This window comes from Nothobranchius furzeri, chromosome 8 (assembly GCF_043380555.1).
Source record: "Nothobranchius furzeri strain GRZ-AD chromosome 8, NfurGRZ-RIMD1, whole genome shotgun sequence".
In the NCBI taxonomy this organism is placed as follows: domain Eukaryota; kingdom Metazoa; phylum Chordata; class Actinopteri; order Cyprinodontiformes; family Nothobranchiidae; genus Nothobranchius; species Nothobranchius furzeri.
Genome location: NC_091748.1, coordinates 49,324,917 through 49,351,178, shown reverse-complemented (window position 1 = coordinate 49,351,178; position 26,262 = coordinate 49,324,917). Strand labels below are relative to the sequence as shown.

General features: G+C 41.5%; 1 long non-coding RNA gene across 2 annotated transcripts in view; it reads right to left on the bottom strand.

The window, feature by feature from the left end:
• LOC107393337 (uncharacterized) overlaps window positions 1–23,682 on the bottom strand; it is a 51,954-nt gene extending 28,272 nt beyond the window's left edge. The window contains exons 1-2 of one of the 2 annotated variants that reach the window (XR_011521329.1): window positions 23,467–23,682; window positions 11,345–11,482 (exon numbers count right to left, since the gene is read on the bottom strand). This is a non-coding gene — a long non-coding RNA (uncharacterized lncRNA). Of the gene's footprint in view, window positions 1–11,344; window positions 11,483–19,598; window positions 20,783–23,466 lie in introns of those variants that run through there. The other variant, XR_011521328.1, reaches the window with a different exon arrangement.
• Between the last annotated feature and the right edge of the window lie 2,580 nt (window positions 23,683–26,262).

Here is a 26,262-nt window from a genome sequence, read left to right as displayed (position 1 = left end):
CTAAAAACAGCTGGTGCATGTTAAAGCACACAGTTTGCTTTTATTTTTGCAGCAATTGGTTCACATTCTAACATCCTACAAGCCTCAAGTCTGCAGCAGATTCATATTATTTACAGAAAACACAAACAATTTATTACAAATGTTTCATGAAAAAATCATATTTTCTGTTTCACTTATGAACAACTAGAATAAATAAATGTCGTAAACACATTTTAGCTATCAGACTACACAAACAGAAAGGGGTTTCTGTAACAAACTTGATAGAAAATCAGTTTACCTGGAAATTTTCCTCACAACAATCTAGATTTGTTACAGAACCGATAAACAGATGAGTATAAAGTTAATCTGAGAATAATATAGCATTGTTTAAGGATTCCTGAGTAAATTTTAAGTTTTCTGATCCTTTAGTTGCTTTGTCTGAAAAACTCAAGCATAAAGAGCAGATTTAAATGTCAACTTTAAAGGTGTGCAACACTCGTTAAATCAATACATTTGCAGTGCTCACTAGTAGCCTTGTTGTCATGTTCTGCGTCTCCCTCATGTGTCTCCTTGTGTTCTCCATCCCTCTCTAGGTTCCACTTATGTGCCTCCTTGTGTTCCCTAGCCCACCCCCGGTTTTTTCCCTTAGGTGTTCTCCTAAAGGTTGGTTTATGCTTGACGCGTCCGCGAGGTCCGCACGGCTCCGCGCGGAAAAGTTGCGTCATTTTGCGTCATTTTAACAACCACGCCCCTCCACTGCGTCTCCGCACGGCCCAAGATTTCCGCAACGCGCACCTCGGAAAATTTCTAACCACACGGATGGACAGACGCGGTAAAACATGGCGGACCGGCAAGAACTAGTATGGCAGAGGTTTGTAAATACAGACATTTGTATGATTCAGCTCTCAGAGATCACCGTGATCAACATGTTGTTAGTAATTCTTGGAGAGAAATAGCTCGCACTGCCGGAAAAGATGAGGACGCTGTTAAAAATGCTGAAATGCCATGTTGTAAACAGTAATTTCTACTTCTACTGTGGTGTAGTGTTGGGTGCATGCCGTAGAGCTCCATGCTGCCCCCTACAGTTTGGGAGAACATTGGTTCACCGCAGAGACGAGCCACACATACCACAATCGCTGCGAGTTGTGAAGCTCGTTCCATCCACGAGCCGCATCACCGCGCGGAAAGTGAATGCGTCAAGCATAAACCAAGCTTTAGGTTTCTGTGTCCCTGTGGTTCCCCAACCCCCTCCAGGTTCTCTCTAGGTTTCCCTTACGTTCTCCCTTTAGTTCATTTTGCTCCTTTGCCCATTTTTAGGTCTGGTTTCCTCCCCTGCTCTGTTGTGCTCCTCATCTCTGTTTATTAGTCTCACCTGTGCACAATTCCCAATCACTCAGCCCTTGTGTATATGACCCTGTCTGCGTCTCAATGTGTGGTTGGTTCATTGCTGTTTTTGTCAGCGTTGTCTCGTTCCCCCCTCTTGGTCTTGGTCTCTAGGTATTTGGTTTTCTCTCTAGGTCTCTTGGATATTGCTCTTTGGATTTTTTGACATTTGGATCTGGGCTTCCTGCCCCTTCTTGTATTTTTGGTTTGTGGACAGTTATTCCTAAATAAAGGATTTTACATTTTACTTCGCTCCTGTCTTTGTGTCGCTCTGGGTTTCTGCATCTTGGGTCCTAACCTCCTCCTGGCTCGCAACGTGACACTTGTAAATCTTACAAGGAGGGGTGGGGTGACACTGGTGCACTATTTCCAGGAACTAGAAGTTACCCACATCACAGTAAAGCTTCAGACGGTAGGATTTGGAGTCTTATTTCCTGATATTTGGACACCTCGTCTTTGATTTGATAACAACAAAGCGACTCTAATCTTGACTTTCAATTTGGATGTTTTATCTCCACAAATAACGCAAGTTTGAAGGAGTTCTGCTGTGTGGTGGGAGTTGCTAATGCTAACAGTTAGCTTATAGCCAAGACGTTCTCTGCAGTTTTCTGGACACTAAACCAGATAAGTGAGTCCATGCATGTTAAGTGACAGTATGACGCAGATCTGTCAGGTATAGAGTTTCATCAAAAGCTAATGCGGGGGATAGGTGTAGGAGACTATTTTCATGTTCAGCCTGCATGAAAAAGTCAGAATGACTGATTATAATCAGAAATAAGATTTTCAGTGTTCCACACCTTTAAACAGCTTTTGTCCTTTTTCATAATCTGGCAAACCATTTCTTTCCAGATCACGTTTAGACACACGTTTTGCTTTAGTTATTTGGCTAAAATAACACATTTTAATTGTTTTCAGATGACTGCACAATTCCAGCGTGATTTAAGAAATTACTAAAAGATTTGTTTAACTTTTGGTTCATCAAATGTTTAATTTTCCACAATGTAACATGATACAAGTTTAACATACACCTAAAAAAGTCACAGTTCTGATTTAGAACTAGCTTGAAGGGGCTGAACTACATAAAGCTAATTTTTGTCAAAGTTAACAAATGTTGTTAAGAGACAAAAATCCTTTTTTTAATAATAAAACAATGTTTTTGTTTGCTAAATGTGTTCAGGTCTCCTAAACCCAAAACCAATGAACAGACCCAAACTTTTAAAGTTTATTATAAGACGACATCCATCATTAAACAGCTTTTTATTATATGTTAACCAGAAAATCTACTCTTTACCCGGTCTGTTGACAATTTCACTAAATCAATAAAAAAATAATGAGCATCTAATCAACGTGTGAGCTAGAAAAGCCTAACTGTTCATCACTCTGAAGCTTTCTGTAAAACCCTGACCTCATCACTTAGACATGTGCGTTTCAAGCCCATAATCTATCTGGAGATCATACACTTTCAACAGTTCCAGCCTTTAAGAGACTGCAGCATCCATTGTCCCTGTTTGTAAAAAAAAAAAAGGAAAAAAAAAAGACTGGAAATGGCTCTACATGTGAGTACATCCTGTCTTCCATTGTTGTTGCTTTTACTCTGCCTATAAAGGTCTGCCTGCCTTCAACAGCCAGGCAAATGCGGGCAGCAGCACATTACAGAGCCATACTTCCCCGTCTCTTTGTGCTCAGTAATTGCCACAATGCATCTTCTCATCCTGCTAATTAAGTGAGTCTTTCTCTATCTCTATTGTCTACATCACCTCTTCACTCAGCTGGGGGGTGGGGTGGGGTGGTGGTGGTGGTGGGGGGGGGGGGTAGCAGTATCGAAGGAAGAGATGGAGGTGAGGAAGATGAATGATGGATGTTTACAAGGTCAAAAGGTTATGTGTCGTTTATGTTTGCTGGTCTGTAAACGTCACATTTCTGGTGTCGGATGAAAGTTTTCATTATCTTTAAAGTCACAATTTAACTGCATCCACATTTAAAGGGGCCATATCATGGAAAATCCACTTTTTTGAGCTTTTTACTGTGTGGTGTAGTTATTTCCTCATGAAATAAAATAAAAAAAAACATTTTTGGCTGCATTCATGCATTTTCCTGTTTCAGCTGCAAATTTGGAATTTTACTTTGAAAATCCTGTAAAATGTCAATGGAAACTAGTTTCGTCATCACCCTGTTCCGCTCCTGGAGACTAGTCTGGTCTGAAACCTGTCTCCTCTGTCCAGCTCAGGAAATGTGGCTTGAGCGATTAGTGTTATGTAGCCAACTTGGTCCAGTGGTTAGAGCACTAGATGTCTTAACCCTCTCAGGCTCAAAATAAGTTTTGATAAAAGGACAAACAACTAAGTCCTTCAGGAGTACTTCTGGGTTAAAAAATGCTCATGAAATACGTATGTGGAGTAACCAGGTAGGTAGGTTTTATTGTTGCAAATCTGCAACGCCTGCCTCCAGAGGGTTAACCAATCGAATGCCATAGTCATACAGCAAGTGACTCGCCTAAGACGCTCCTGTAGGCACGCTTTTTCAGAGCTGGCATGAGCGGAGATTCACTGAAATGAAGTGTTTTAATTCTGGGTATAAAGGAGATAAATGACATCTCAATAGTGCCAATGGTAATATGTTATCATATACTGTGCCTACATTTGTTGTCAAAGGTTTAGCACAGCATGATCTGGAACGTTTAAAGGAGAATCACGTCTTTGTACATTTGAATTTAAATCAGCTGAAAGCTGTAACAGGCTGAGCTCAATGGGAGAGAATAATCTAAAACCAGCAAATGTGGAAATGTCCGACAGCTATAATCAAAGGCATTGTGTTTGACTTGACTTCTTCAGTTTTTTCCGGGGTGCAAATTTTAAACAAAGTTGGTTTTATGTATCTCAGTGAACTGAATTAGCTGTTTAGGTTTAACGGTTTTGCTTTTATGTTACTGACTTACAGCTTTAAATGGCGTTTTATATGACACGCTAAAACCTTCTGACAAATAAAGAGAAAATATTTTTGGTAAGTTGTTGACAGCAGTTTTAGGGTTGGATAATGTGACAAAAAGTAGCTCGGATCGGAATTTAATAGAAATGAAACGTACGATGGAGAACTCAGCAACAATAATGTACCGAAAGTCAGTTTGAGAAAACTTGCAACAAATAGAATGAGCAGTGGTTCCCAGACTTTTCCTTTCAGATCTGCTACTTTCAGGTCAGTGAACGCATCATTGCCAAGCAGAAATACAAAGTGCAACATCCTTACCAGTTTCTGAACTTCTAACAAAGTCTGTATATTAAAGTTTTTCTTCATGACTGTAAGGTGATGTACTTTTAAAACATGATCAACAAGATGTGATATTCCATATAAATATGAATGATCAATATTATTGATCTTTTGATGTTTGAATTGAGATGAAACCGGGAAACCACATCTTTGTAATAATTTGAGACAGCGCTCGTGAAGATAAGGAGGGAGGCCTCCTTCGTTTCACCTCAGCAGAGAGATTTAAAATGTGAAATTATTAATAAAGTGTTAATTTTGATTTACCTCCTGGCTGGCGAGCCTAGTCTCATCTTAAATCAAATATCAAAAGCTCAATAATATTGATCATTCGTATTTTTTATGGAATATCACATCTTATTGATCATTCATTAAAAGTAGCCACTTACCCACGTTACAGGACTCACTAGTTTATGTTAATTGTAGATCCTTGAAGTGATATTCCACCCAAAATAGAAATTTTGAAATATTTCCCAGAGTTAGATGAGTTGGAATGAAACAATTTTAACCAGCCCAGTCATTCTCCTGACCCAGCTGTACTCCTTTAGCTTTAGCTTAGCATAAAACACAGTAAGTGAATGGATCCAACTAGCACTGTGAGTGAAAACATGCTTAAAATCACACAGAAGTAATCCCAATTCTGCTTGGTGCCATAAGTAATCAGACTAAAGGAATCACTGGGAACTACTTTACAGCGACGGTGGCAGAGGAGTGAAGTGCTTGCCCTGTAATTGGAAGGTTGCAGGTTCGAGCCCCGCTCAGTTTGTTGCTGCTGTTGTGTCCTTGTGCAAGACACTTAACCCACCTTGCCTGGTGGTGGTGTTCAGAGGGACCGGTGGCGCCTGTGTACGGCACACTCGCCTCTGTCAGTGTGCCCCAGTGCAGCTGTGGCTACAATGTAGCTCATCACCACCAGGGTGTGAATGTGTGAAAGACTAATTGTGTTGTAAAGGGCCTTGGGGGGTTCCAGGACTCTAGAAGGTGCTATATCAAATACAGGCCATTTACCATTTATGACAAAGCACAGCTCCAAGCCTTTGCTGAAAGGTGCAAGGCAGTCCCATAGACACGTGCTTCTTTAAACACAGATGCACACAATGTTAGCAAACCTGCATTAAACACACACACACACACACACACACACACACACACACACACACACACACACACACACACACACACACACACACACACACACACACACACACAGGTACCAGTGAAGGCTTACAGACGTGTTTTGTCATATCCCAAGTCTAAAACAGCACTTGTGATTCCCACTTATCTAATGCTGGGAAATATGTCTACAGACAAAACTTTGGGTGGAATATCCCTGCAAGGTTAACCTGAATGAGTCAAACTGAATCAGCTGATAGGATTTGTTCAAAAATCACAGACTATAGGCACATTTAAAACAAGCAACACATAAAAACAGGTGTTTTACACCTCATGGCTATTGTTTTTAGGTGAAAATGTGTTTTAGGGGGTTTTGTTTACCTATTGTGTGATTTTGTGTTTCCTGACCCAAACTGGGGTCCCAAACCAGCCCTAAAGGGCAGCACTACAGTTGCTTTACTTCGGCTAAATTTTGAACATATTTCAATCCTTCATGATCTAATATCACTGTATCACCCACCCAACATCAAATCCCACAGCCTCTAAACTATTTGACATTTTCTAATTCTAAACATTACCTAGGCTTTTTATTTTCTTATTGGATCAGGTTCTTATTTTCACAGTAAAATAACAGTTCAATTCAATTCAATTCAATTTTATTTATATAGCGCCAAATCACGACAAGAGTCGTCTCAAGGCACTTCACATAATAAACATTCCAATTCAGGTCAGTTCATTAAGCCAATCAGAAATAATGTTTCCTATATAAGGAACCCAGCAAATTGCATCAAGTATGGTACAGCAATCCTCATACTAAGCAAGCATAAAGCGACAGTTGAAAGAAATGTGACTGGAACAAGAGACCATCAGCCCTGATCCTATAGAAACCAGTACAGAGGGTTCTGTGGACTCCCATAACATACCATACCACACCATACCATACCATACCACACCATACCATACCATACCACACCACACCACATCACATCACACCACACCACACCACACCACACCACACCACACCAGACCATACCATACCACATCACATCACACCACACCACACCACACCACATCACATCACACCACACCACACCACACCACACCGCACCAAATCACATCACATCACATCACACCACACCACACCACACCACACCACACCAGACCATACCATACCATACCATACCATACTATACCATACCACACCAGACCACACCACACCACACCACAGCATAGCATACCATACCATACCATACCACACCACACCACACCACACCACACCACACCACACCAGACCATACCATACCATACCATACCATACCATACCACACCACACCACACCACAGCATAGCATACCATACCATACCACACCACACCACACCACACCACACCACACCACACCAGACCATACCATACCATACCATACCATACCATACCACACCACACCACACCAGACCATACCATACCATACCATACCATACCATACCATACCATACCATACCATACCACACCAGACCACACCACACCACACCACAGCATAGCATACCATAGCATAGCATAGCATAGCATGCCATATTCATTTCTTTAGCATATTTCAAAAACGGCATGAGAGTCAACCATAGTGCTGCACAAAACAACAATCATAAAATACCACAATACAGATAAGAATCAATAAAAACATAAACAAACAGATATATAATAATAAAAAACAGGAATTGCTATCCAAAAGCCAACTGATAAAAATAGGTCTTCAGCCGAGATTTAAAAACAGCAAAGGAAGAAGACTGCCTAATTGAGAGGGGTAATGCATTCCCAAACACCCGAGCAACATACACAAAAGCCCGCTCGCCCCTTGCTTCATACTACATGGAAGGAGTGCAGAGCAGCAAGCGTCAGTCGGCAGCTGTATTCTCATTTGGCCATGTCCTTAATCTAAACGTTTCTTTAGTGACTCTAACTAATTATTCCCACTTTTTATATTACCTAACGCAACAATTTAGTTTCCCCTTTGAATTGCTAAAATACTTTATCTTCAATGAAACACGCTTAAAAAGTAATTCACAAACTGGGACCAAAACGACCCTGAGTAGTTTCGCTTCAGTCCCACGTTTAGAAAAACAAAAGAAATGTTCTCCCAGCATTTCCAGAGAGAGCACTAACATTCTCTATTATGTGCAATTTCTTAGAAATATAGTAAAAGAAGGTAACATGTATTATGCTTAAAGGGGTACATTTCCTGACTTACCCACACTCATGTGGCACTAAATATGATTTATAATGAAAACGAAATACTTTTTTTATACTTTCCTTTAGATGATCTCTGTTTTGGGCTCTTATTAGACTAACCAGGTGGTTTAGACTTGAGACTGAACTTCTGGAACACACAGTCACTAAACTAAATTCCACTTTTCTCTAGTTGCTATGGAGAGCTACCCCTCCTCAAAACACACAAAACCTCCACCCACACATATTACACACTTGCTTTTTGCTGAAGGCCACTCGCTGACCTCTCTGGCCAGACTCTGTCTTTCCTAGCCCCCCCCCCCCTCTTAAAAAATATTCCCTTCCAACCCTGAACCCCTCCTTGAACTTCCACCCCCTCCCTCCCACCCACCCTGTATGTTTTTCCTTCCCACACTTAAGTTCCTGCCAGACTCTGACAGACAAACAACGAGGGTGACATTAGGAGCCGGGAGACAGACAGAGCCAAAAGGGGGCTGCTTCCCTGTCTGCCCCCACTCCTCTTCGCTCCCAGCACCAGTACAATGCAGCAGGGCATCTGGCACTGGAGTGGTGGTGCAGGGCCAAAGGGGGGAGGGTGGGGGTGGGGTGGGGTTCGGGACAAAGCATCACACACACACACACACTCCTGCTTGGTATATCATTATAGTTTGTAAATGTTGGCTGAAACATATGAACAGTTTAATGATTAATAGTGGCATTTAGAGCTTCGTTGTTGGAGAATCTGAGGTGAACTTTGTGTGTGTGTGTGTGTGTGTGTGTGTGTGTGTGTGTGTGAGGCTGAAGGTGAACACAGTCAAAACACTTTAGATGTTTTACAAACTTTCAGAAATGTTTCTTGGGTAGAAAGTCTAACTGCAGCAGTTTTGCCATTGCTGTTTGTTCATTTGCACAAGATGAAGTAAAACCAGAGAGTCTGCTCTGGAACCCCCCCCCCCCCACACACACACACACACACACACACCACCTATGTCTGCTTGCATACAAGTATGTGTGCATATAGAATAAATGAGTGGTGCATTGTGTGAGCCCGCAGGTTGGCTGTATTAGAGTTGTGACTTGACCCTGGCAGCCTGAAGCAGGGTCTCTGCCTCGCACTGGGCGTGGGAAAAAGGGGAGACCTCCTTTCACAGCTGCTTCAGCCGTTGCATCGAACCAATGGAGGCCCCCACCACCACAAATGCCCCCCACCCACCCACCACCTCCATTCCCATTCACGCTGTAGCCTGCTGCCTTTCAGGGGGACCCCATCCCTCCCTCTTCTGTTCGTTGCCCTTCTGCACACCACCACCAATCTTTAATGCAGCCACCATTCAGCCCTGAGAAGCCAGAGGCATCGCTGCTTTAAAACAAAATACGTACGTATAGATCACCTAAACAAGCGATCAGAATTTCGGCTGTCCGTCTGTCACCCACCATGTCTGGTGCATTAGCGACACATGCCCAGTATGAATGTTCACTCGAAGGGTTTCAATAAATCTGACTTTTTCTGTCTCTTGGTCAAACAGCCCACCCCTCAGTGGAGGTGTCTTTGCCTTCAAACATTTTCACAACGTTTGACACACACACACACACACACACACACACACACACACACACACACACACACACACAGACAGATTCATATTTAGAAAAGAATATTTTAAAAGGTAACAAAATGTGCAGAATAACTGACTGAGTCTGCTCAGATGGTGAACAAGGAGTGTTGAGGAAATGTTCAGATGCAGAGTGGGGGGGGGGGGGGGAGAGAACCTGAAAGAACTCCATCTCCCTTGGCCAGCATGCCATGACGGTATGGAGCAGTGGTCTGAATTGGTTTCTCTGGGGTGGCCGAGCAGGAGAGGTGATGACAAGATGAGCCCGAACGAGGGGTGAAGGATGGTGAAGGGGTCTGAGGAAGCGGAGGAGGAGGAGGAGGAGGAGAAATAGTACACTCTTGTGACTCAGAGATGTAAACCGGGATCTGAGGTGCTGTATATGAGCGGATTACTGCTTTTCCTCTTTTCAAATAATTCCTCAAACATTAAAGTGCTTGGCTGTGGAAGCAATGGTGCAAAGAGCTAAATCACACTTCCACCTGCATGCACTTCCTATAGAACCCAACCTGTGTGAGTCCTCGGAGGGGGGAGCGCAGCAGGAACTCAGACATGTGCGTGCAAACACTTAATTTGCTGTTATGAGTACAAAGAAAAAGTGAAGAGTGTCACTTCTGGATTGATGCATCTCCGTATCAAATATAGCCTGTAGCTACGCCTCCACTTCTAAAGCTCTTGTCCAGCCAAAGCTTGTTTGCATCGATTCAACTAGTTTGTGGATATGATATTGACTAAGCAGCCCTCATCGAGCTGAAGGAGGTTTAAGAGGTGGTCGAATACCACGGAGGAAGATAGCCACAGGCTGTGAAATCTCCTCTGATCTTCTCTTGTCTGATTCTCAAACTCTTCTCTCAGGAGAGAGACAGATGGGGGGGGGGGGGGGGGGGGGCCTATCTGATATAGAACTAGGCCAATGTCACAGAACGCTCATCGAACCCTGAAGAGAAATTAGAAAAAATTACTTCTTCAGTTGTTCCCTGATGACATCCCTCAATCTCCACCAGGGTTGAGGCTTCGACTCCTTCTCCTCCCTGCTCTGGCGCTGCCTCCATCACGCCCTCCACTTTGTTCTCCGCAGGAGGTTGAACACGCACGAGCCCGATGTCGCTCTCAGCCTTGATGGCGTGCCACAGCGGTTAGGATAGTGAGGGAAATCTTTAGTCGTGTCACTCAACACTGAGGCGGAAACTGAGAGGGAAGTATGAGTCGTGTGTGCCTTCCATCACCTTCGATGTAAAGTGCTCTTTAGAAAAACACGCTGCTCACAAGGTTTTACCAGTAAGGAAGCAGAATTTAACGTTTTTGCAGTTTTTATACGTTACTGGGTAATACCCAACACTTCCTCCGGGAATACAAATACACACTGTCATCAAAACCATTCAAAAATTATGAAAAATGTAGATAATGTGTCTGTCTAAGGTTTTAATGTGTTTATAAAACGTGTTTTCAGTTTTCTGAAGAAAATATTCAACAGAAAATGTTTCTTTGCAGACAGGAACGTCAGATGTTACCATGACATGATCGCCTTCTACACACAGCACCCGCAAGCCCACCAAATTCTAGCGAATGCACACACGCAAACATACACACGTATAGAGATATAAAATTTTTATTTTATCGAAAGTCAAAACACATGTTGATGTGAAGAATGATGCAAGTTTTACTTTCCAATCCTTGAGCTAACGCTTATCTCCATGCCACCGGACAGTTCTGAGCCACAGAGTTCAAGTTCAGCAGAAACAGTTCAGGTGAACAGAAGCTAAATGCTTTCTTACCCGTGACGTCAGACTGGTGAAGTCACATTCTGACCCCGTCGCTGACCTCTGGTCCTCAGGTCACGAGGTCAGTTGACTCGCAGTCTCAGGCCTGCTAGTGATGAGTGAGAGTGTGTGTGTGTGTGTGTGGACATACTCCTGAAAAACAGAAAACATAACTTTAAGGAAGGGATCCAGATCTATTGATAATCTGAATTTAATATTAATTTGTTATGTTTTGAAATAAAAAGATTTCTATGAGTAACGTTATTTTATTAGTTAATTTTTTGTATTTTAGGTAATATTTTTGGAAAATTTTATTTAGAAAAAAGCTCAAGACATGTTTCCTACTTTACTTTTTTTTTTTTTTTGTACTTTGTGTAGAAAATAAAGAAAATCCTGCAAGGTAACAAACTATGGTAATGACAACATAAGGAAATTATGTTAAGATTTGTTGTATTGTGTTTTATTTTAGTTCAATTCAGAGCCTGGTTAACTATTAAACAGGGACTAAAAGGCAAGTAGACCTGCTTCTCAGATGATTAAATAGCCTGCAATCTTTTTAATTTATATTTGATTGAAAACTAAAATAATTAACAAGTTAAAAGTAGTAAAAGTTCAACATTCATCATGCTATTAGGAGAAACATTTAATAAAATGTTTTTGTTAAAAAAAGATTTCAGCGTAACAGGACAGGTTAGACAGCAGAACCCTTTTACAAAATCTAAAGTGTGTTTTATTAAGCAACGCAATTAGACATGTATATTTAGGTATTTCTTAAAAAATGTCACTCTTCCATCTTTCTGGGGAAAGTTTATTTTCCTGTTCTCTAATGCAACTGAAAGTGTTCAGTTCAGAAAAGGTCTCGAACACACACACACACACACACACACACACACACACACACACACACACACACACACACACACACACACACACACACACACACACACTCACACACACACACACACACACACACACACATGCACGCACACACACACGCACGCACGCACACACACACTATACTAAACACACCTCGCAAGCGATTACACAAAATGCTCAAAGATTACATCCAGTGAAATCTGGCGTCCTTCGTGGGTTTAAAGCCTGCATGTCCGCCTTTCAATTTTTTCCCCCTCGTTCTCTTGCATGGGTCAGAGGCTGTTGCTAGGCTACCAAACCAGGAATACATAAGTTCAGGGAAAAGGTTTATATAGGCCACCGCAATCCAAGGTAAGGCGATAACAGAAAACTTATAATGACAGAGTATGGACTTAGATATCACAGCAAAGTACCACTTATTTCACCAGGGAAATATAATAATAATAATAATAATAATAATAATAATAATAATAATAATAATAATAATAATAATAATAATATAATACAGAAAGTTGTAATAATTTTTAAAACATCTTACTGTAATAAAATGGAACAACATTCACAAAAATCCAACATTTTTCCTGTTAAAAGAAGTGAATACTGAAACTAAAATGAACGATTTTGCAGAAACACGCCACACACATGCCTGCTTTTCAACATGCTTTAAGGGGGGAGGAGCAAATCTTTGGATCCCCCTGCATTCAAAAGGGTTCTGTTCTGGAGCCCACTGCATTTCATGTTTATTATGCCCTATAGTGACAAAAACGAGGCACTAAGGGTGTAGTAACAATGTGTGGCAGCACAAGCATAAACACATCCATGAAAGAGGCATGTGCACACACACACACACACATAAACCCCCTCACAGCTCTGCAATCTTCTAGCCAAGTGTGACACAGACAAGATAACATCTATAGGATGGTTAGCTAGCAGCAGAGCTGCAACCCTAAAACACTGGCTGTTATTTACAGGATAGAGTCTGCATGGGGTGCCTGCTTTGTCCAAATGTATTTCACAACAAATAACTTTCCTCTTCGCAAAAGCTAAAAATATCTCATGAACAAAGAGACAGGCATACAGCTCTACAGATGCATGCACAAACAAGCTCCCACACATTTTTATATTCTCATATATTCCTTCTTCATCATCTTAGTTTCCTCTGTCACTACCGTCACTTCAACATTGCAACCACAGTGCATGCAGAATCACTAAAGGCTGCAGGGGCTGTAAAAAGACATCCAAGGAAATGTCCGAATGAGACGTGCAAATCATTGAGACAATGCGATGTTTAATGCAGCCTAATGGCAGGTGCTTGGAAGCTAGACCCAGTCTAGACTGGGTTCCATCTGGTGTTTAGGGCCTCCTCCTGACTGTGGAGAGAGGGCCCAGACAGACACATATTAAAGTGGGAAAACACAACGTCTAGCCTGCCTCTCAGTCACTCACCAGACCATATTTGAATCTCAAAGGGGCTCTCCCCATATCCTCCATTTATTAGCCTTCAGCAATGCATTAATTTCTGCTGCAACAGGGCTAAATCTGGGAGGGCGGTGCTGCAGTTGACAGATCCTGCTGTGTTATAAATGCCTAGCTTAACTATACGCTAAATAGGCATGCTGCTCGGTGAATCTGCACACACTGAAATCATTTTTCAAACATTTTTCATCACAAAGGGATGATTATGGTGACTGTAAGGGCCGACATGATTCATTAAAACACTCAGATTTACTAATTTACTGAGTGTTTGTATGTTTAATGTATCTGACTCTCACAGGTTAACAGTCTGGAATTAACACGGATGGAATAATTACTAATACAGACATCTAAGAGGGCCTGTAAGCACACAATACTAGAAAGCACCAAGTCACAGCTGTGTGGCACCACAAAGGCATGGCTGTAGCTTTAAGTACTGCTAGCATCTGTCCTGGTCTGTGACGCAGTACAAACCGAGGCTTGCTGCACCCAAAACACCAGCAGCTACAGCTTTGGCAGCCAACGGCTGACCGGGCTTGTTTAGAATTCATCGCCACATAGAACCTATCACTCAGGCAGCATCTCTTTGACTTGGATGAAGCGGAGGAGAGAGGATGCCGTGCAGCCCGAATAGTCTTATAAAACCAGGCCCACACAAATCTCTAGGTGACCCAGCCGACCCAGGGCAAAAATCGGAAACTCTGCCAACCGTGTTGGCATACCAGACTGCTTTATTGTCTATGAATAAAGAGTCCAGTATCAAACACTGCTTGTGAGAGAAATAAACTGTATTTGAAAAGTTAGCGGGAAAAAGGCCTCAAACCAATCACACACCGTGTGTGTGTGCGTACCTGTTTTTGTGCATCAAGCCTGAAAGTGCTGTTGATAGTGGGCATCAATCAGGTTAAACCCAGCGATACGAGATTATCCCTTTGACAAACATCTACTGAGGTGCAAAACTGCCTTCTTCTCCACTTCATTGCCTGTGACACTGATGACCAATAGTGGCCATTTTAGTGGTTTGTGCCGCATCATAAGCACTGAAAATGGCACTTTTAACTGGGTTAATTTGCTATTTTAGCTTCTCAGAGCCCAACGTACAGAGGATAGCTCTTCTATAGGGGCGTCAGCTGGTGTGACAGTGAAGAAGATGCTACCATTTAAAAGAATGCATTATCAGAAGCACAGAAACTTGGTAAAACATCTTTAGATACATAAGCTGATAATTTTATATAATATTGCAAAATGAGGCCAAGTGGAAGAGAAGCTGGGACTACTGGGGGGGCACGTGACTCCCAGGAATCCTCCAATCAGGTGCCTGTCATCGTGCTCATCTCACCTTATGTCTGCTGCTCATCCAAGGAACTATATTAAATATGAGAGCATATGTACAGACAGTAGATGTTAAGAGAACAGCAACACCAAAACCGGTAGCCTTCATCCTCCTCCTCCTCGCCCCTCCATAAACGAAGCCCATGTCTCCAGCTGCTATGACTGCTGTCACTTCAAGCATCCTCCGTAAATTAGCTCTGGTGGCATGTATCCGTTATTTTCGGTGAATGAAAGCATCCCTCCGTGCGCAGATGACCGCCCATAAGCAGGAGGCGTTTCTCGGTGCGATGCACGGATGCTGTCACGGGCTCCCGGTCCTCAGCGCAGGCTGCATCCATCCATCCGCTCCGGCAGTCCTTGCCGTCGGTCCGGTTCCGGCTCGCTCCGTCGTGACGACTGTAGAATTAGTTTATACTTTCGGTTCTCTAGCTTTATGATATTACATAAACTCATACAGCTAGATAACCAAAGAGAAAAACTAACCCACGTCTCTTAAAGGGGCCGCTGCTGCCGGAGCTGTTCGTGTTGTGGTCACATGGAGCCATTGCAATCCTCCCGCATGCATGCGCGCGCCTCCTCCTCTCGCCCCGGCTCTGTATTTGTTTCTAATATACACACATAGACTACACAACTGCGCACACGCACAAAACAGGTCACACTCCTTCATTAGCATCCTCTTTGCGCAGCAGTCCGCACGCGTTCTCATGCTGCAGTGCTGCGTGCCAATCACTGGAATTATGGAAGAAGAATTAAAATAATAACATGCAAACCGATCCTCTATCAGCCTCAAGGCACCAAAGGAGGACCAGAGCCACCACACAAAGTGCATCGTTCTCCTGCACCCTCCCTCTGTGGCACAATTCATCATCCTCTGAGAAACAAAAAAGAAAAACTGGTGAACTTCATTCCTGAATCTTGAATCCTGAGCATCTGCAGGGTGAAGTCATGCCGCTGCAGGATGATGACACATCCATACATCAATCATCATCTAATGACCCTCATACAGCACGCCTTTTCTCGCCATTAATCCAGTGGTGTCCTGTGCTGCAAAAGACTCGCACAGTCACAGACTTTCACAAACAACCACCTTCTTGTTGCTTTAAATGCCAGCTCACATCGACCTATCTCCAACCGGACCACAGTTTTCACGCAGCGAATTAATCCATGACTTGTTTTGAAAAGCATGACAAACTACCCGGCTTCAGATAAATGTCAACAGCGTGATCTGAACAAGTCTGTTTAGTAGGAGCCAGTCGCGGGTTTGGCGCGTGCCAACCAGTCCGAGTCTTTGTGATCAGATTGTGAACGAGCGTTCGTGGTTGGATTACACAACATATTGCTATTATTTAGACTTTTTATGAGATCAAATTTTTAGAATTAACATTTAAAAGAAACAGGATTACAAATGCAGACCAGAATGGCCAAGAAACATTTTAATGCTTATTACAAGATATTTAAATTCACCAAGTGCTTCTGAGGTGTTCTGAGGCCAGGTTGGGTGCGCCTGTGACTGGCTCCCACCACGTGGGATAATGGGGCATCAAGTTATATAAAACTAAAGCTATTTCCTTATGTGTGTGAGCAAAACGAACTAGAAAAAAGCGAACTGCGAGGGTAAAAAGAGTAAGGAAATAAGGTGTGAGGCGCAGCAGGAGGTGTGTGTGTGTGTGTGGGGGGGGCGGTGTCACACTGGCAAGGGACAAGCGCGGTGTTCAGCGAATTAGGCATGCTTGTTGGCACACACACACACACACACACACACACACACACACACACACACACACACACACACACACACACACACACACACACACACACACACACACAAACACACACGGGTGAGTATCAGTGGTAGGAGGTGGAAAGGGGCGAGCAGAGAACAGGTCAGATGCTGGAGCTCTCTGAGACTCCAGCCAGGTGGCTCCGTGCATGTCCATCAGTGGAGCTAGAAATGACATTCTCTGGATGCACGCGGCACTTGTACACCAGCCTGCTACAAACACCTGTCTACTCAGTCTACAATAACCTCAACAACAGCAAGTTGCATCAGCAACCTCCTCCATCATCCATCCAAATGAATCAAACATGTGGGAAATTAAAGGATTTATTTATAAAAACGCTTTGATGAGAAGAAAAAAAGAACACGAGTCAAGCAGCTGTTCACAACCCAGAGAATGTTGTTAATATTTAGGTGTTTTTTATATTGCTTCGAAGGAAAAACTATAACCTGCATGTATTTTTGATTTTTCTCATAGGTTTGATCATAAAATGTATTAAATATTTTTATATTAGTTCATTTCTTCAATTAAATCTGATGGTCTAAAAAGATAAAATCAGCCTAAACTTCATTTGAATTAAAAAAATAACAAGTTTCTGTTCATTATATTCATGACTGCAATAATTAAAATAGTTAACCCAGCACACGTGTGTGTGTGTGTGTGTGTGTGTGTGTGTGTGTGTGTGTGTGTGTGTGTGTGTGTGTGTGTGTGTGTGTGTGTGTGTGTGTGTGTGTGTGTGTGTGTGTGTGTGTGTGTGTGTGCTTCAGTCACTATGTATATCGGAATCAGCATTTAGTCAAGATTTCTGAATTGGATGTTTGAAAATAAAATCGTCTAAGAAATAAATCAGATTCATGGTTTATTTTACTTTTCTTGCCAATAATTTTAACAATTAAATAACGTTACTATCTTGGCTTGAGGTCACCAGAGCAGATTCATATGTTTTGTTTTGTTTAATTTATTTTAACGGAATAAATATTTGATTGTGATAATTAATATTACAGTCACATTAAAGCATATTAACTATAAAATATTCAGTTTTGAAGAATTATTTTTGCTATAATCAGGGAATCACAGAACTAATGAGCTGTATAACAGTGTGTGTGTGTGTGTGTGTGTGTGTGTGTGTGTGTGTGTGTGTGTGTGTGTGTGCGTGCGTGTGTGTGTGTGTGTGTGTGTGTGTGTGTGTGCGTGTGTGTTTGCTTTACCTTGCTGTAAATACTGTACTATCATCTATCTATCCTCTCATCAGACTCATGTGGTTTCAACTGGACACGCCCTCTTACTGCGTCACATCCTGTACACCAAAAACACTGAGGCGTCCAGACACAACTATTCAATTTTATTTTTAACTTTTGCTTTTCATTTTCCCATCAATCACTTTAAAAAATGCACATCTGCATGCCTGTGTTAACACACAACATGTTTCTATCTGAAACCATACTTTCTCGATTAGTATCTAATTGTTTTGAATATAAAAATTTTAACATGTTAAATTAAAACAACGTTTAAAATATTTAAAAAAATCAAGTTTAAATACCAAATGTTTTGCCGAGATGTATTGAAAAAAAATCGAAGAGACTAAATTTCAGCAATGAGTAAAGTTATAAATCTCTGTCCTTGGTGCTGAAACCAACGATGTTCTCTGAGAGAAAGTGATAATGGATGAATAACGCTGGATTTGGGATTTTAATGAGCCAAATTTGATACCACTCAGCAAATATGCACGTGGGAATTTCTAATCATTTAATGTTCAATTTGTTCTCCTATTACAAGTTTTTTTAGCATGAACGTATTTGTGCTGTGCTCGATAAAAGGCTAATATTAAAAACGTTGCCAAATTTAATGCTATTGATATTAGAAAGTTGTTTCAAATTTTCTTAAACTGTCACCAAATAAACACACAACTATATATCTACAGTATTTCACACGTTTTATTGGATATTTGCTGTAGCTAATTAATTGGGCCTGCACTTGTTGCATGAAGAAAATTTTGAGAAAACATTTCATTTAGGCTCTTTAATTAATTAATACAACACTTTTGTTGATTTTTAAATGTTTATTTTAGTATACTTGTTATCTACGATACGTTCTGTAAGTTTCCGTTTAAACCCTGAAACTACATCCTGTCCCACTCTTGAGGGCATCCCTTCATTTATAGTTAAAGAAAAATAAAAAAGCCAGTATTTACTTTTCTTTTTTTAAAGCGCCTCTCGTTTGCATTAGCTGGAGCGGCCTTATGAAATAAATCCTCACTGTAGCGCCTGGAGAGAACATTTTCCCACAAACAAGTGACCGAGAAGAGGGAGAAAAAAAGGAATGAATGAAAAGAAAGCAAAGAAATCTCAATAACAGATTGGAAAAAAGTCAACATCAAGTTCAACAGCGTGCTGGCGCTCATTAGCATCACAATGGTGTCTGGGAGCACACAAGTCTTCTTAACAAGAGGCTCTGGCGTCAAGTCCCTCCACCTCCCGGCCGAGGGGACATTTTCCCAGGCTCTGCTAACAATCACACAACTGTTTGCTTTCTAAACGCCACGCAGCAAAGGGGCCTCATCATCAGCGCTCACGGAGCACCTGACAGCGCGCTTCTGTCGGAAACTTCAATTATAATTATTAGGCTACTACTAATACCACCACCACCACCACTACTACTACTACTACTACGACTACTACTACTGTTATTATTATTATTATTATTATTATTATTGTTATTATTATTATTATTATTATTATTATTATTATTATTATTATTAGCATCGCTCACTTCTATAAGCGTCTACTACAAATCACATTAAACATACTTACTGTAAATCTGAGTAAATCCCCACTGCTCCGTTCACGTCCATTCAGTCATTTTAAGTTTTTCTGTTTGTCAAAAGCTTTCAGTCCAAGTAGAAAGCCCAGCGACACGCGCCTTCAATGACAGTGAACCTGCACCCTGGCTTAAGCCAACGCTGGTTTCTACTACAAATATAAAGTTTCGAACTGTTTCCTCTTATTCATTTGACCCAAAGCATCGACGCAGCGAACGTTGTTCTCTCTCCTCAACATCTCTTCTGCAAGATCAGATGACAGTCTGCGTGGAGCTGCTGCGTCGCTGGTCCCCTCCCCGCTCTCTCTCTCTCTCTCTCTCTCTCTCTCTCTCTCTCTCTCTCTCTCTCTCTCTCTCTCTCTCCCTCTCTCTCTCTCTCTCTCTCTCTCTCTCTCTCTCTCTCTCTCTCACACACACACACACAAACACGCACGCACGCAAACACACACAAGGCTGTTCTGCGGGACGTGCACTGAAACTCAAAGTTATGTGACCTTCCTAATTTTCTCCTCCTTCATTACGACTCCAACATCTAGTGTACTGAGGCCACGTGCAGCTTCTAGGTGCGCAGAGAGAGGGAGGGAGGGAGAGAGGGGTCGAGGACGAAACCAGAGCATCTTTAGGAGACAGGTGTAGCAAAATGGTTGTTTAGCCCGACTGCAGTTATCAATTTTTTGCACAGATAACGTGAGGGAGATGAGTTCCCTCCACGACCTTTTCTCCGCAGCTGCAGGCAAAAGTCCCGATGGCACAGGATGAGTGATCTCCACACCTACGTCTCGCTTCACTGAGGCACCTGCGTCGATTCGATCGAGCCTCCTAAAGCAGCACTAACCAAACGGCTGCGTATTTGAACGTCGTATTCCACGCGCCGGCGAGTCGACAAGAAGGACTGGAACGCGGAGCTGCTAAGAGCGGAGCAGGCGGCGGTGCTGATGCCGCAGCTTTTAGCAGGGCGAGGAGATGCTGAATCCTCTTCGTGCTGCAGCTCCCGTGGGTCACGTTGCCTTACGTGGCATCACGTCTCCTTGTTCTGGGCGTAACGGAGCTCACGGGCGCTCTAGTGACGAATGTCGACTCTAATGCTGACAAAAATTGCTGAACAAGCCCGCAAACGCTAAAAATCCCAGTTGCAGGTGCAGAAGCAGACGAACAAAACCAGTCAGATCTTGAAAATAAGAAATAAGATCTGGAAACTGACGTGATCGCGTGCGTGCTGACGTCAGGCGTCAGTGACCTGTTGACTTCAAATGTGGAGCCGTTACTAGTTTATAACAGCCATTTATTTATTAGTTAGATAATGATATTTCATTTATTAAATTTACTTTGCATCCTTTGTGTGTGTGTGTGTGTGTGTGTGTGTGTGTGTGTGTGTGTGTGTGTGTGCCCTAAGGAACAAAACTTAGAGATGTGTCATGTCCGTGTGTATTTATCAATATTTTTCTACCAAGAAGCCATTTAGAATTTATTCAGAATTTAATAATTTCCTGTTTAATTTCAAATATTTCAGTATTAATTACTGCATGAAGTTTGGAGTTATTGCAATTGTCATTTTATTGCCATAACCTTATTAGGCCTTAAAAACAAATGCCCCTCATGAATTAGAACAATAAAAACATTTTAAACATTATTGAAAACTTTAAATTTACAAATAACCATCCAGTCTTACTTTGAACATTTTTCCAGTTTCAATCACTAAGTCAGATAAAAGTAACCATCTAAAGATTTTTGGTGAATATTCTGAGTTTATTTTTTTACTTAAACATGGGGCAATACTTATAATTATTTATGGTCACTTATGCATGTACTGTACACAGTCTCATGGATGTTGGGCCTTTTCAGGCCTGATCCGTTGGAGCTAAACTCCGACCCCTACAGACAGAAAAGCAGCACTGCAGCTGCAGCCCGGGCCTTAATGACTCCAGCCTGGAACCGAAACCACATTAAAAATTCATCACAAAAATAAAATGGGCTCGTTTAAAATTCCATGAAGAAATTCAGCCCCTATTCAATTTAATGGAACATTTTCAAGCATAATTAAAACGCTCCTCATCACGTGATCGTATATTTATTGAATAAAGAATGTGTGTATGTTTCTGTTTGAATGTGTCAAAAACAGTAGAAAACAATTAATGAAATAATGATGCGGTCTAACATGCGTTAAAACGGGTCACCTAAATACTTTAAACAGTGTTTATTCCCTATCTTTAAGTAAATGATTCGTTTGTATGATTATTTAAATCAAAATGATTTTTTTATTCTGTTATGAAATAAACTTGATTATAGTCTTAAACGTTATAATCCATTAAAACAGTTGTAATTGAAACAGTACCACAAAATGATAATCTTTTGGAACAGACCTGATTTGAGATTTTTATTAAAACACTCTTTAGGTTTTATTAAAAATAAAGGTATATGTCGTGTGATTTTATTAAATATTGAGTTTTTACCTTAGCAGAAGTGTGCGTGTGTGTGTGTGTGTGTGTGTGTGTGTGTGTGTGTGTGTGTGTGTGTGTGTGTTTACAACAAATAAAACATTTTCAAAAGTGAACTAACCCTAACCAAACTGCATTTTTAAAATGCCCCAAATGTTTAAATGTGTAAGTTTATATATTAAATTATAATAAAATTAATATTTAACAATAACTCTGAGGCTTTTGTTAAACTTCATGAATATCATTTTATGTTTTCGTGTTTATTGATCATTGGAAGTTTTTTAATAATTAAAAAATGTCTAAAATGTTAAATATTTTGGGACAAAAGCAAAACACTGAATTGTTCAATGTATCTTCTTCTTTGGTAAAAAGTAAAGTCATGAAAACACTTTGCAAGAAAAGCTTATAGAAGTAGACAAGAATAGATTTTCTCAAAGAGGAGATGGACAGTTCCAGCATTTTTATTCATATCAAGTTAATTTATATGAGAAATAATTTATCACTATTTCTAATTTAAGTTCCGTTTTTTAAACTTCTATTTTATATGTTTATTATGTTACGACACAAAATAGTTTCTATTCAAAAGAAAGAAAATTCCTTTACTGCTTTTTCAGCAACAGTTTTTGAGCCATTTAGCTTCACATTAACACATAATTTGAAAAATGGTTTTAAAAATATAAAAATGTTATTTTCTCTCTGACATGTCTCGTTTTGTATCACCATTTGCATTTAAATAATCATATGAACACTTCAGCAAAAACAGACATCGCTCCCTGAGTCAAACTCATTGTGGTCCAGCTTGAACAAACGTCATCACGCATGACCACTCAGATCCTGTTGCGTTCAACTGCTAATAACTGACCGATTCAAATGGACACTTCTGGGAATTGTAATAGCCGCTCTTCAAAGATGCCAGAGCTGACATGGGGACATAGAGTGTCAAAGGTCAAACATGAAGACCAACAGGGTGCCAGTATTCTTCCGTGCTCCGAAATTAGCAGCAGCCCCGAGTGGTTTTGTTTGAAGATGTTGATTTGTCAAGTACAGGAGATCTGATGTGAGTCACATTAAAGCAAATGTTCGTCAGCTGTTAAATTGTTAGAGGTATGTGCTTTAGTTGATGCGTAAACCAAACCAACCAAAAACCACTTTCCATGGAATAACTAAAGATTTTTGCTTTCACCGTATTAAAACAGGGAGCGTCATTTTTTAATCTAGAGAGAGAAACAAAACAGTGGCAAGAACTCAGCCAGAGATGGACTCTTCCAACCGGACAAGATTGTTTAATCTGTCAACAACATCAAGACAAAAAGGTCCAAATTAAACGCCTTCACCATCCCTCTCTGAACCATCCAACTAGAACAAAATAAAATGTTTGAAATTTCAAAACATTTCAGATTACTCTAATTAGAAACACAGAACTTACCTTTCAGCTCCGAGACATGCGCGTCCTGTCTCCGCCACGTGAACACAGATAGATGGCCGCGCTACATTGCCGGTTTAATTAGGAGCAGGCTGAAATGTATGCTAATAAGCTGTGACATCAGTCCGAGCAGCCTCTCTCCGCGTAGAGGAGGACAGCAAAGGGCCAAAGTCGCGCTCCTTTTCCCAGCCCATTCCGTCGGTCAAGTTCAAGCGCGCCGCGGCGAGCCGCCTTTTGTCATTTAAAATGTGGGAACGCATAAAGAGGGGATGATGAGAGACGGCCCATCTGTGCACGCGGGCCAGAGGATGATCCCGGAAACATCTGTATGCACACACACACACACACACACACACACACACACACACACACACACACACACACACACACACACACACACACACACACACACACACACACACACACACACACACACACACACACACCAAAATTAGCATGCTTGTGCATGATCACAGTGAAGGAGTGTAATCCTTCATGTTGGAGACCTCCAGCAGCAACAGCAGAATCAGGCTGGTCCAATGGAAACACTCAGATCCACATGGACTGATGTAGTGAGTGTGTGTGTCTACCATGTGACACCTATAGGTCAGGTCATATTTAGAGCGTGTGTGGGTTAATCTTACATTTAGACAGATTCTGTCTCAAAAACATTTTTATAAATCACATCAAGGCTTTCGAGTTTAGTACAGCTCTGACACACCACTATCCTGGTCAATTTGCTTTATCTATTAGAAATGTACAAACAGCATACGTTTATAAAATAATTTTATTTACATGAAAATTGGGATTCTGGAAGCAAAAACATCACACGGATGATCAGTTATTGGGAGCATAAAGGAACCTAGATGAGGCGTGAGTAAAGAAAAAAAATTAAAGAAAAATATATTCAATTCAATTCAAAGATACTTTATTAATCCCAGAAGGAAATTAGAGAATGATTGATGTATGTTTGATGGATCTCTGATCATCAGTTGGGCCAAGGACCAATTCTGCTGATTTTTCTTCATCTTGTGTTTTGGTGATGGATCAGTAGTAGACTCCTGTTTAAGGTCTGCTTTTTTGTGGTGCTTCTGATTCACCGCCACAATCGATAGACTGTTTTTAATAGTAGCTGTGCATAAGAATTGCACACATTTAGCTTATTGCTTTGGTTTAAGACGTCAAAGAGATATGTTTTGCAACACATTCCACCTTACTCCATGAACACACATTATTATCTTGAAGCGACAGATTCTAACAGAGCACCGATGCTTTATTAATCTTTTGCGACTGTGTTTGGTCGGAGTCCAGTGCAGGGGCTAGCGACAGATCACCATTAGAGTCATGCAGGTTTTTCTTCAACACATCCCTCTATAAACCTGCAATTAACAGTCATGAGTGTCTGTCCTCCTTTGAATAAATCCCTGTGACAAAGCAGATCTGGTTCCCACAGCTTCGGCTGCAGAAGAGACAGCAGTCAGAGACAAAAAGGAGAAGGAAAAAAATAGTGGGCAAAATTAAAGCAGACATGAAGGGGTAAAAAATACATCACTGGAGGCGGGGGGGAGTTTCCATTGACGGGCCACCATCGCAATAGTTGCATATATTCAAATCAAGTAATGAATGCCATGCAAGGGGTGGACAAAGAAGAGCCAATGAGAGGGAGGCAGCCAGGGGGCAGTCGCTGGTATCCCAGCAGCATCCTGGGTGAGACACGGGGAAGTGGTGTGGGAACCAAGAGGCCCCTCCGAGCTGAGATGAGGGAGGGGAGCCACTTGTAACCCCAGATTGGATTTGCATTTTATTTGTGTCCATTTTCCTCAGTAATTTCTGCCCCGGCTCTTCAGCCACAGATGGTGAACATGGCAAAAGGATTAGCATTTGTGTAAGGGATGATAATGATGGAGGTTTCTTTCACCCACACACACACACACACACACACACACACACACACACACACACACACACACACACACACACACACACACACACACACACACACACACTCCTTTTTTCTCTTTCTTCTCAGTGTGGACTTAATTTTTTTTGTCTTGGACGTTTAAAATGTACAGAACATTTGCATAATCATGCCAACCTCACAGCTCCCATTGCAACATCCTGCAGACAAACTGGTAGGGCAAATGGATCAGACATCGGCAGAAGGGCTGACACCAAAAAAAAAACAGCTTTAGAGGACCCCCCCCCCCCCCAAAAAAATAACTCCAAATGCTAAATCCATACTTAAAAAGACAAAAGATCTTCGGAACGAGTGTGAAGAGGCAGATGGGACATGCTGAGCTGACATTATGATGCATGTACAGGATACATGTGGACACTCTCACAGACCTGGACCGAACTATGAGGGAGGCGTCTGTGCAGCTGTCTCCCCAAATGCCTCCTGGATTATAATCTGAAAACATGGTGGCACATTAACCAACAGCAAATAAACGTTGTGCATAATGTGTCAAGATAACTGCAGAGAGTATTTTGTCGTTACAGCCATCAAAATGAAAATGAATGCTCTAATGCACAATTACATTAAAGCGTGTGCTTTCTCCGTCTTTACCCATCCCTGTTGAGCAGCGTTTTAATGCCAAAGCAGAGACTAAGAGGAGCATATCTGAGACTTTAAGCCTGAACATTTGCATAATGTTTGTTTTCATCCAGTGAAATGTTAAGATATGTGATGGTGGAAGCATGAGACCTGCAGATTATCATTAGGAGGATCACGCAGAGGTATTGAGGGGCGCCGAGGTAGAACGTGGAACTAAGATAGATGCAACTTTACATATTAATTAG